This window comes from Gallinula chloropus (assembly GCF_964237585.1).
Source record: "Gallinula chloropus genome assembly, chromosome: 13".
Classification (NCBI taxonomy): Eukaryota; Metazoa; Chordata; class Aves; order Gruiformes; family Rallidae; genus Gallinula; species Gallinula chloropus.
This window is the reverse complement of record NC_140098.1, coordinates 3,093,314-3,107,011: the sequence shown is the minus strand read 5'-3', so window position 1 is coordinate 3,107,011 and position 13,698 is coordinate 3,093,314.

Below are 13,698 nucleotides of genomic sequence, written 5' to 3'. Positions count from 1 at the left end.
CACTGTTTCTTCGTCTATTCTAAACACTAAGACCAGCGCTACATTGGATGGTTAATATAGGAAAGAATTCCACCAAAAGTAAATTTAGCACATGCAAAAAGGAAGTGAGGGGCAAATAGCAATAACTTCAGCCATGTATCATGTCCAGCAAATTCTCTGTATCCATCTTCATGCAACCTTAGAAGTGCAGCTCGGTTCTCATCTGTAGGATCTCCTGCAGTTTCAATGTTGGTGCACTTAGCTGAAATGGACAATCACTTCACATTTTTTGTTTGGTGGATATATTGTTGAGGTACAGTTACCCTATAGGTTACTTTGAAATTGTAGTACTGAGTTCATGCATCACCTTGGCCAGATTTGACCTTATGCAAAGGTAGCATGTTTATGGAATGGTCACCATAATGCATCAGGTGCAAGAATGTGGTTGCCTGCTAATGTTGGGATAAATTTTATTTTTCATTCCAAAATGGAGACAAAAATTAGGTCAGGAGGTGGAGGGTGGAGAAAAGGGGGTTGAGAAGCACAGTAAAGAAGGGGTTGTCATCCAATAGGCTTGCATTCTGCTCATGGTGCTTTTATTTTTAAGGCTCAACCTTTCTGAGAAGCAAGAAGTAGCAAAAAATTATGATGTGTGTATAAAGTTGTTAAGGTTGCAATGTTGTGATTCATTTAAGAGAAATTTTTCCTTTTTGGAAGGCTGGTTGTTTCTTCTAAAATGGAAACTGTTGGGAGTAGGTAAAACTTTTTTTTAATTGATGTTTTTTTGGAAAACAAATTTAGCTAACTGCAGGATGATATGGTTGTACTGAATTGCTTAGAAATAGCTTTACCTAACTGAACTTTTCCTGTTGTAGCTATACTTCCAGTGAAGAGAAGCATATTTTTCTCTACTCAAAACTCAAATCTGGAGTAATTGGTTAGTATTATAATCTTGCTAGGAAGATCTCCTTTGATATTTTTGTTGATTTGATGTTTTTATCTAATCCATTATTTGTCATTCATAAAGAAAATGTGTGGGAGAAGATCTCTAGAGCAATCTCTGTACCCAGCTCTATGCCACATATGCCTGAATTTATCACCTTTGACTCAAACACTTTTTGCATTGTGTTCTTATGTAGTTGTACTCTTAAAGGGATAATGCAGTTCACTGGAGTGAGTCATAATAACCAATGGCAACATGTTGCAGATAGATCACCTTTAACTATGTAAAAGAGGTTATACTGAGCAGATGATGAATAGAAATTCCTGAGGGAATTCCAGAGGGAACTGGGATGGTGACCTAATGCTGATGCTGTTTGAATCAAGCAACAGAGAATTATTTCGACGTCTGAAAAACTGATGACAAAATTGATGTATTTTCCATTTACTGATGTCTACAGTGTGTTTCACCTTAGTGACGAAGATGGAGATTAAAATTCAGAAAGAGTTACTAATGATGTTGAAGAAAACTTGCATTTTCTTAATGAGTAGTGGTTTACCAGTTACTATAGTAACATATTACTGTGCTTCATTGCAAGTTAACACCAAAGGGAACAACACTTGAAAAAAGATCAAACTATATAAGCCAATCTCTGGTGTCTCACCAGGATAACTGTGTGATTCATGAGATGTAAATTACAGTTCCTTGTTTAATGTAGTATGGAATAACTAGGCTTGTTATTGCCAGTACAGTTGTTATAGCCCTGTTGTTTTTCAGCACTCTGCCTAGTATTGACAAAGTTTGCAAGGAGAGTTTGTAAATATTGGCAATTATTAAAAGAACCTTTTAAAGTAGCACAAGCATACTTAGACTGGAATTGTAAACTGGCTTTAAAGCAGTTTGTATAAAGATTGTAAACAAACAAAACACCAAAACCCCCACCAACCCCAAAACACAAACCAAACCACCACACCAGCAAAACAACTCCCCCTAATCAAATACAGAATGTTGTCTTCCAGAAGATCCACGCTTTGAGCAGAACCCTCATCTGAAATCCAAGAAATGGAAGTGAGGTGATACATCACAAAGTTCTTGAACTAGGAGCATATTCTGTTGGCTGGTTAAGGATGGGGAATGAAATAGTTATGCTCTCTGTAATCTCTCTGCTGATTCTGGGTTGGGTTTTTTTTTTAGAGGAGTGGGAAATCTACTGTGTCTGAAAGTGTATGAATTTGGTACCTTTCAAATCCCTACACTTTTCCTTACCTAAAAAAATAAAAGGATAACTTCACTGAGCTTCTTCTAGAGTGAGATCATGAAAAACTTTTTTTGTACCTTTTAGCTGGAATAACAAATGCAGAGTGATACAGTTATGCTTCTAATAGTGTATTACTTCATCATGTAGTGTAGTATACCTAAATGACCTTGAGTACTTTTACATAAGTATTCTTGAGCTGAGAACAGCATGCTGTTATTTATTACTCACATCATGACTTGAGCTTAGCACAGCTTTCAGGGTAGATTCAAAGAGAATAATAATTGAAGAAATACTATCTGATATACTCTGTAAAACAAAAACCATAAATTTACCATTTCCTTATTTTAGGGACCAAAGACAATTTTTGCATTGTACAATATAAACTTTCTAAAAATGTAAGTTAAGCATTTATTACTCTGCAGAGAAATTGCTTAGTATTTGGATTATATACAAGGGAAATAAAGTAGCTGTAAGACAACTAAATTTGAAACATTAAGATTATATGATATATATATGTTTGATTTGCCACCCCCCGACTCAATTTTACATGGTTTATTAAAGAAGTGGTAGTATAGATAATGGTAGACTGTTATCCAAACTGCAGTAATCATTAAAAAAAAAAAAAAGCTGCAGGAAGAAAATGGATAGAAAGGTTTTTTATTTAAACTTGCTTAGAAAAGTGACATTAAGTTGCTTCTCCCAGCCAGCATTGCCTGTAATTGCTGAGTGTATCGGGATAATTTCTTTTTGCCCTGAAGAGTGCTGTTTAGCTCCACAAAGGGACTCAAAGCCAACTGTAAATAATACTAAATTAATGCTAAACACTTGAACCATGTAGGTATGTGGTGCTCAAAACTGTAATGGTTCTGATTAGTCCTCTTTTGTCAAACTAAGCCCTCAGATATGCAATCTCCATGTATTTCTGCATGTAGAAATCATGGTGAATTTTGCGGCCTATGCACAGACATTAAAAGATTAAACAGTAAGATGTGATTGGAGCAGCAGCATAATAATTGTTGTATAGTGTTATAAGAATATATGTTTTCCTCTTACTGCTATGTATGCTCAGTTTTGTTAGCCCTAGTTCAAGTTTATTATATGTTCTTATGATGTGCAAACTGCCTACAATAGGAGTTTCTACAACCATAATAGAGCTGATTTGACAGTTTCATTGCTTCTTAAAGTTGATTCCTCCTTACTCTTCACTTCTTCCTTTCATTTATTCATGCCTCATCTGTCTTATGTTTTAATATTTAATTTTCATTAAGCCTTCTGCATTGATCTGCGTGGTGTCTGCTTCAGTGTAAGGGAGATAAGAAAGAGCACTGTTGCCAGCGCCCTTTAGCTTAAAGATGGTACTCTTCCCCGTTACTGTTGCTTATGATGTTTGGGCTGGATGCACAGGGGAAAATTTATCCTTTCCTCTAGGACTTTGGAAGCTAGCTGGCATGCTGCAAGCTTAGAGGTTGAGAGGATTAGAGATTAATCCACCTAGTTTTCTGAGACAAGGTATTGACTATAGACATTTGATGCCTATATTTCAGCCTGTGCTTTGTGTCCAGAAGCATGGCGTCAGTAATGAGCTGTGCCTTGGAAGCAGCTTCTCATCATTTGCTTAGAAGATGTCTCTTAGATATGAGTTTATATAAATCAGTAATTTGGGGTGCTGCTTCATAAGCTTTGTCATATGTTTCATTGTGCATCTCATGATACATTCTATTAATTCTCTTATCTGTTTGTATTTCACCGTTGCTGTTGATCCTAGAAAGAGGAGAGGAAAACTGGGGAAAGATGACTGTCTTCCTCAAGATAATCTTAGTTTACCTTCACCCTTCCCCCCCAATTATTTTGTACCATATGATGATTGCTCTATCCTAACGCAGCAAATTACTCGTTCTTAAATGCTGTGGAACACAGCAGGAGAACTGATCTGCTAGAAACTGCATGTGGACTGTTATGAATTAACCACTAGTTTTCTGTGGAAAAAGTCTGTAAACAAATTTGATAATTTGTCACCTTTGTGCTATTCTGGGGATATGCAGGCACAACAGATGCTTCTCTAATAGATAGTTTTATTAATACAACTAATTTTTTTACTCTCTCTTCCTTAGTTACTTGTCCTATATTTGTTATTTTCTGGTCTCATGACAACTTCAGAAACATTCCTAATTGTTGTATTTTGTAAGGGCAACCCCTAAATATATAAGAATCATGTTTTAGGACATAATTTTAAAACAAATCCAAAGTCCAACTTAATAGCAATTTAAATGCTGTAGAAGAAAATATCCTCTCTTACTCAGGTGAGATACTCAACAGCTTTGTACATTAAAATCACAGCATAAAGAACAAGTCTTAAGGTGAAAGTCCTGCAGCCAAACACCTTCAGCAGGTAGTTATATATTTTAGGTAGGCACAATCTGATCATGGATAAAGAGTGAGAAGCAGAGAGACCTAAACTTCCCCCTTAATAATCCAGTGCTTTCAAAATGGTATGTGAACATTAGTAATCCCCAGCCACAGAAGGATAGCTTGCTTCTGCACTTTGTAGAGGTGAGACAGACCTTGAATCAGTAGTAAAAGTAGGTGTAGAATTGTCTCTCTATTCCAGCTGTGCCGGCTGCAAAGTACGTTGGGGAGGTTCTAAACTTATGTTGTTAATGGTGCATCTGGAAAGCTGAGGCATGTTGACAGCTCAGTGTGATTATCAAGTAACTGCTGCTCAGCTGAAGTGTAGCAGTTGGTTGAGAGACCTGCGTGATGTAGATGTTTGCATCAGAAGGGCTGTATGTGTCTCTAGAAGAAATGATAACTGCAGACTAACTTCTGCTCAGTTCCACTGAAAGGAGTAAAGCCTTCATGTAGCACTTGTGGAAAAATGGTACTTAGTTGTTGTTTATAGCATAAAATAACAGATTGTGTGGAGAACCAAGAAAGCTCAAAAAGCTGCAGGTAGAGATGTGTGTGAGAATTGTAATGGCAACTAAAGAATTTAAAAATGCAAATGAAATAGGTACAGAACCCAGCAGAATGTTTGGAAATATTTTGTAGAAATTATACCATATACCTCTCTTTATTTTAGGAGAGGGAGTTTGTTAAAAATGAATTTGTACAAATTGTAAGGAGATCTTTGAATGACATTTTAATTTTTCCTGTTCTATTGTTTTTCCTGTTAGTCACTTGGTCACCTGGATGGATCTGTTTGACAGTGTCAGAGCAGTGCTGTCTAACCTGAAAAGGTTCCTTTGTTGTTTTGGTCTTGGTTTTGCTTGTCTCTTTAAAATCTGTCTATAGTTTAACCATTTTTATTATAAAAATAATCTTTTAAAAAAATCTGCTTACACTGTGATTTATGATAGCCTTTAATTTAGAGTATAGAACACAATCTAATTTTCTTTTGGGATATTCAGCTTTCAAAAGTGTTCTTATATGTGCCCAGAAATGAAAGTTGTCTATTTATCATGAAAATGTGATTAGGTAAAGTTACCTGTCCAGATTCCAGTGCAGTTCTTTCAGATGTGCTGGATGGATGAGCAAGTGAAATTGCCTTTTAATCTCTATGGGTTAATAAATATTTTTTTATAACTAGCCACAGATATTCCTTTTTAAATTATACTTGGCAAACAGAAGATATTTAATTTTATATACAATATACATAGTTACCTTGATTGACATATTTATAACATAGAGCTTTGTGTTTACTATGAAGGTTTTATCTGTATACCATGGACTTCATGGGTAAAATTTTAAAATGCCAGTTAGCATATATGGAAGGATATGGAAACTATTTTCTTGGATTCAGAATGAGGATGTAGGAACATTTCAAAAAGCAATAGCCAGATCATATTAATGGAGTATCTGGGTTCTTTCTTATTTTTTTTTGATCGGGGCTGGTCCCTACAGCTATTTTAATAACATCTGGATGTAAGTAACAGAATGAAATATGACCATCTGCCTCTTCTGACTGTCACAGACTATTGTCTAGAATATGGGAAATTTCAGGGTATTGTATTTGTTTTGCTTTGGACAGATGTCTCCATAGACATTTAATTAAAACCTTCATGTGTTTGAAAGAAAATACCTTCTCTTAACTAGGCTGATTTATCACTTTTGGTAACCTTTTAATCCCAAAAGTACTATTGTCTAAATATTTTCAGTAATATAACATTTATCCTGATGTCTACAGGTTGAAGTGGTTCTGGCTAGCACCCTTTTGTTGCAACAATTGCTACCTTCATTTTTCTACTGTTTATACTTCAACCTTGAATGTTTACCAGTTTCTACTTGTTGGATATTGTGGAGGGAGAGAGTCTATTTTAGCACTACAGTTCATCCAGCTTTAACTCACACATCACAGTCCTGGAGTAAGAAAATATTTTGATTTATACATTGTGGCCAATTCATTGCATTTTTAAATGATTTCTATACGTAAGACGCAACACATGGCATAAGATAACAAAGGAATTAGCTAATCAGTATATCTGTCTAGACTTACTCTCTTCTGTGTTAGTGTAATTTTGAAACTATTTGTATATGTTGAAGTTTGTAAGGGTTCAGGAACCCACAATAAAATAGTAAAGTATGTATTTATTTCTCATAATGCTCAATTTTGATTTGAAAGTTGACACTTTTTATGTCTTTTTCACAGAATTGTAAACAAATACCGAAAAACTGCTTCACCTAGTGTGCCTTCCATGTGTGGTATAAACACTTGTCACTCACAAAAACAGTTGTAAATTTAGTAAACCAGTAAACACTATTTTTTTTTTTTTTAAATGTGAGTCACTAAATGCATCTCTGGCTTCTTGTGCTTTGTTTCCACTAAGACCAGTTTTATGGCTACTGTAGTCATTGCTTTCCCTTTGTGAACTACATAGTAAATCTGGTATCGTGGCAAATGGAAAGATTGTACCAGTTCTGCTCTGCCTTTGGCTGCTACCTGAAAGGTGGTTGCTGATGTGAGCTGGAAGGTACTCTAAATGTCTTTCCTTGAGACTTGGGGAAAGAGATGCTCAGTGTAGGAGGTCTGTATCCTCAGTGCTGATTCTCAACCAGGCATAATCTAAACATTGTGATTCTGGCTTGTAATTTACGATGTCTGATGAAGGAGCATCCAGGCCTGATTGAAAGACTCTATCTCTTGGGGATCTAGATCCTATACTGACAGATTTGTAATTGTGAACAGCTCAGAAATATTAGTTGAATTCCATCTAGGGCTGAGCAAAGGATGCAATTTTCCTTTTATCATATGAGCACAAGTCTGCTGTGTAATACCCTTGGTATTTTGCTTTTGAAGTAAGAAAAACTGTAATGTTTTGCCAAGGAAAAACCTTACAAGCTTACTCTGTGTGTGAATGCAGAACCTGACTGCTGTCCTCTCTCAGGCAAAACTTCCCATTGACTTAGGGGACTGCAGATCTAGTACCCATTAATCACCAAATCCTGTTCAAGGATTTGAGGAATATTACAAGTAAGCAAATTTTCATGTAGAGAAAATTTACAGCCATGAAGCAATTTCACATTATTTGGTTAAGTGTTCTTGAAGTTCTGAAAACTGCACATGAGGCTAGCTGATAAAATAGATGCTTCTGCAGCGGTACCTACCAGCTGTTATCACTGTGCCCTCAGTATCGACAGCTGTGACTTACTGTGTCAGTGTAGCATCTTCCAGCTCTGTCTGTGACAGTTGTGCTGTTAATGCTTAACCAGGTTCAAAGGCAAGGTAACTCTACAAGAAGACGTAACCTACAATTGGGTTTTACACCAATAGTGATTATTCAGTATGTTGTGTGCTTCTTTTCTGTTGCTTTTTGTGTAAACAGAAAACACAAGCTGAAGAGTTGTAATGTCTTGCAATACAGGTAGCAGTCATGTTTTCAAAATCCAAACCATTCTAGCATAATTTAAACGGTGTATTTATCAGTTTTAAATGTCATTTTACTTTTCCAGTCTTTTGTATATGGGCACAATACTTTTTGTAAATTTTTTTAATTGTCTTTCTGTCTTTTTTTTTTCCTTTCTGATATTTGAAGATTTGAGCTCTCTGGATTTTCATGGTACTCTTCTGATCATGTCTTCATAGTGGTAAAAGTCTGTATTTTTGTATGTAGGGAAAATGGTAGTTTTCTAACACTTATCTTGATCAATATAGTATGGAATCATTTGTGAAGGACTTCCTGTTTAATAAATGGACATATTAAAGTACAAACCCCATTGTCTTCATCTGTAAAGGCACCAATATAAACTCGATATGCCAAGTATCGTGGCTGATCGGTTGATAATCCAGTAAGTGGAGTTGGTAAATGCCCTTGCTATGCAAGGCAATGGCACAGGGGTTAAACATCAAAGCAGCTGACCCTGTCTGAGTTCTTTGTGGCTATGTCTCTGACAAGGCAAACTTCATAGATGCAGGAGTTAATGAAAAACCATGTATGAGGAGGCCTTGATGAAAGGTTGCATGTAGCAGAAAGCACATGGAACTACTTTATTGCTAAGTGGTTGTGGTGTGTTGGCTCTTGTGGAGATTTCTCCCATCTGGTACGCTGTAATGGGCAGGAATGCCTTAAGCTGTGGTTTGCAGCATAGACTTCTGGACTGAAAAGGAATTTTAGAGCTGAAGTGTCAGAGTGGGTGGGTGATGCCCTGCCATGTCCTGAGCTGTAGGTTGTGAGTCTTACCTCGAGGCAATTGGTATATTTGGTATCCAGGTGCTTTAGGTGTGAGGTGAAAGCATGGAGTTAATAAAGGTAAGAACTGGGGAAAAGCACACATGGTTGAGTGAGTGTTGTGGGAAGATTTGGGAATATGGATGATGCTCTTAAGACATTGCTTAGGGATACCCTGTGTGTGGGGATGTGGACAAAGGTGGTGGTGAGATTGAGGTCTTACCAGAAGGACTCAGTAAGTGGCCATGTGCTTGTACTTTTCTGCCAGGAGATGGGCCAGTTCATTCTGTCTGTGTGGGGTTGTCAGTGGTAGTTGATTCTGATCTGTTGTAGTGTTGCATCCATTGAATCTGTTTAGAGATCAGGCTGTAATTAAATTAAAATTTCTCTTCTAGAAAACAAAGAGTTAAAGTGCTGCACTTAATGCCATATTCCTGTTGCTGATGTTACCAATGGTGTTTATCAAGAGAAATTTTGTCAGGTGTGGAATTAAAAAAAAAAAAAGGTCTGACTTTGAAATACTGAATCTTCTTTGATTCTCCTGGGAAGACTGTAAATGACACTGTTAGCCACATGATCCATTAAATACAACGTGGTGAGCAGCATCACAAATACATCCAATAGAAGCACAGGCATTACTTCACAAAAATTCATACTGGAATCCGTTTTCTTTTTCAAGGAAATAGAGTGGAAAAACTTTAAAAGTTAGGTTTAAGGGTTTGGTATGGTGTGGTTTTGGGTTTTTTTTAAATACAGAATTTTCTGGATAGCATTGTTTTGCCTTCTGGCCTAGAATTTCTACAAAACAGAATACTGTGAATTCTTCCAGTAAAGGAGGAATCAGTGTTGCACTGAGTGTTTTTTGATGCAGTCCTGTTTACTTAAAAACAGAGTCAGAAGATGATGTCTCCATCCTGACTCTTAAACAAATGCTCCATCCAAAAAGGTGTCTTGGATATCTTGTAAGAAAATTCACATTTTCAGTGTTTATCTAAATTTCTACTTGTTGATGTGTGTTCTCTCTCCGTGCTCAGAAAAGGATTCAAGAATGGCTAGGAGGAGCTTCTTCATGCATATGTTAAAATATAAAGTGATGTTTTTCTTGGATTTGCTCTTCAGGGTCAGTTTGGATCCTGAACTTCATTATGAAGCCACTTCATGTAATTGTTCTTAATCTCTTTATGAGGTTGTTACAAGCTGCCTACTGTGAGGTTTAGCTCAGACTAGTAGCAATATGTATGTCTTCTCTTTCCATTAGAAAGTACGGGTGTCAGAACCGTGCACTGTGGTAGTGTCTGGTTACAAGTAGGTGCTCACTTAATGATACAGGCTGCTGGTCTCCAAGCAGGGGAAGATGCAGCTGTAAAATTCAGGCTTAGCAATTTGACCAGTGATCTCTTACCAGGAGCATAATGAATGAAAAACATCTGCTTCCTATGCAGAGCATTAACTTGTCTTCTGCTTTCCAACACACTAGGCTGATCTCAAGTACCACATAGGCAGATACGCATCACTTCTCACTTTGTATCTTGGAAATGACTTTGTCAGTTGAAAATGGCACTTTGAACAATGCCAGGTGAAAGTGAAGTTAAGTAGTAAGTTAAGGACAGCTGAGCCTCTCATTTCAGTGAGAATCTAAACAGGCTGCTTTGAAAGGTCCTTTAAATTCCTTAACATTGCCTGTCCTGAAGCTCCACACAAGAGTGAACAAATCTTGCACAGCTAAGTATAAGAGCTTTTATATAGAAGGTGGGAGAAGGAGGGAGAGAGACCTTAAAACAATGACAGTGCTGTATGAATTCATTAATCTGTGATGCCAGCTGATTGTTTTTTCTTTCTGTTAGTGGCTTTGATTCAGTGTTGCTATTGTAAGACTCCTTGCCTTGTTTCTGCATGGGTTTGTTCCACACTTGGTATTGAAAACTCATCACTCCCTAGGTCGGTCTACTGTTCAACAAGCATGGGAATTCAAAGTGGGGCTAGTTGTGCTGTAGCTGTAATGCAGGCCTGGTTGGATTTTGGAGATGGCTCCTGTTTGGAACAAGACTGTGCTGTTGCTGAGAAGAGATGTTTGATTATGACCCTACTGATACACTGAAGTAAGAGCTTCAGTAAGGCCTCCATGCTGCAGGTACGGTGTTACGCTCGTGTTGCAGATCCTGGATGGTATAGAAACCAGTGCTGCCACTGTTTTCAGTTCAGGAGAAACAAGCTAATAAAGCCAAAACCCAAGCAGTCTTTTCCTCTGCCCTGCACCAGACTCTGAGCCTAGTGCCATATTGCTGCCACCAGATGAACAAAAGATCGAGCTATTGTCGTCTGCCCCCTGCCCTCCCCCCCCAAATTGGCTTTAAAGTAATTACTCTAAATTGAATTCTCTTTTCTGAAATGATACTCGTGAGATACAGAGGTGTAGTTTAGTTCAATCATGGAAGCAGAACCTTTTAAATAAAAGGCTGGAATCTTATGCAAGCGCTTGACGCTGAGAGTAAACTGCTTAGAAAGAAATGATCAATTACTTGAATGCTAGTAATGATTCTCTGGACAGGCAATTCATTGCATGCCTGCTAAAGTGGTTGTGAAACAACTAGTGAGCAATTTTCTTTGCCTCTTCTGTTGATTTCAGTGGTATTCCAGTGCAATTACTAGAGAACTTCAGCAGATTTCAGGTTATAGCATGTCTGTGAAAAGGAAACCCAAATGGGATTGTTTATGATGTTACTCAGTGCCAGGTAAGAGCACTGTACTTCTGATGTCCACTAAATATGCTAAAACTAAGTCTTGGTTAAATTCTTTTACGCTTATCTGCTAAAGATGAAGTTTCTCCTTGCAAGGCATGTAAGCATGAGGGATTGCTCTGCAGTGGTGCTGCTGTGCTGCGCTCGTGTCCTCATCGTACCACGTCCTTCCAGATGGAGTTTCTTGAAACACCATTACTCTTGCTAGTCAGAGGTAAGGTAGTAAAAACAGCTCTTAAAGTAAATAAAGATGCCCAACAGCTCTATTAAAAGAGGTTTAATCCAGCATGGTTTCTAAATATTAACCATGTACTAGTTTCCAGCTGTGACATGCAGTACATTTTTTTAATTAAAAAGAGAAATACAAAAGGATTGAATACAAAAATGAGCCCAGGTCCCCTGATGTCACAGTGTGTGCCAGTAAAATACAACAATAGAAAAGGAAGAAATTGGGAATTTCTTACCAGAAAAGGTCCAAAGAACTCCTCCTTATCCAAGCAAAGAGTATTTGTCACATTTGGAAGCAACTATTTGTTGTGCTTTTATTCAGTGGTCTGGAAACAGGAGGTGTAGGAGCTGCCTGTTAGACAACTCTAAGTCTGGCTAACACCTTCCCAAGCACCTTCTTGCTGTGAGGTACCGTGTTGCAGCCTGTCAGCAGCCAGCTGCTAGCAGGGAATTGGAACCCAAGCAGGAATTCTGTTCCAAAGGAAATCTGTCTTTATTGTTTTAACCCTGGTTTTAATTTACTCTATTTGTACCATCTGCTCTCAGTTTAATTACTTTTTGTTAGGCCACCTGTTCTGATGCTACATTAATTTTTTAAAATGTATATAGGTTTCTTTGAAATAGACCTGTCTGGTACCATATATAAGCAGCACACCATGCTTTTTACAAGCAATGTGTGTTTATAGGGAGACACAAATACTTCAATTGTGCAACCCATGAAAATACCTTCTTGTAAGTTCAGAAGGCTTTTCCCCAAATACTAGACCAAGAGATAAATCATGTCCTTCTGGGGTGGGGAGGGGGGAACCAAACAAAATGCACCCCCTCCCCACCCCCTACAAAAAAAAGAGTTTAGGAAAATGAATTTCATTACAGACATTGTTCAGTTTGGAGGTTGGGCATTTTGTCCCTTTCACAGTCCTCCTGGTGCAGGTATCCTTGAGCTTTACAGAAGCTGTTGTCTGTCTTGCGAGCCCAGCGGACTCAGTCTGGTGCTGCTGCTACTCACGAAGGCCCAGTGCTCACATCACAGAACAGTGACACCTGCACACAAATACCTGCAGGCTCTGCTAGGCAGATAATACTGGATGGTGTTTGGCAAGCCCTCTTCACCGGCGTGTGCACACACGTACAAGGGCTTTCATGCAAATGCTAGGAAGGGGGCTGGTAAGGTGGTGCCTCGTCTGTTCTACTTCATATCTGTGGTGAGATTGCAGAAGATGGGATGTCACCCCATCCAAGCAGCTTAAAGTGTTACTGAACGTTTGAGCCAGCTACCCTGCAGCCCAACTGTGATTTGAGGTTTGGTATTGCTGCAGATTTCCAGTTGTCACTTGTCACAGATAGGCAGTAGATACACGTATTGAAACTGGTATGTTAGCTATAATGTATGCCTTCAGTGCTTGAGATACTGGAATGTTTGGATTTCTGATAAAGAAATACTCTAAATTAATCAAGAAATACAAATAAAGCGGAGGCATTCCCACCCTCTCTTCTTTGGCACAGCAAGAAGTATAAAAGTTAAAGATTTGGAATTAAGAAAGCATATTAAAAGCTCCACTTACGTGTTTAAAATACTATGTTCCTGTTTAGTCAGTACATTGTAGTGCTGAGTAAGGAGGGGCAACGGAGAACTGAGATGGGCTGTTTGGTTACAGATGCCTGTGGCAGGCTGAACTACTGTAACATCCATAGTTCTGAAGAAGTGTCTAATGGCATTGGGAATACTTTTCCACATCACTGCACTGTCTGTGCTTTGGTGATTCCATAAACAGTGAGGTGGAAAGAGGATAGTGAGGCTGAAATGAGGGAGATAGTTCAATTGGCAGTGCATTCAGCAAAGAGGAAAGTGCTCGATCATCCTCCCTTCACGCTTGGTTGGTGTTTGGCTCT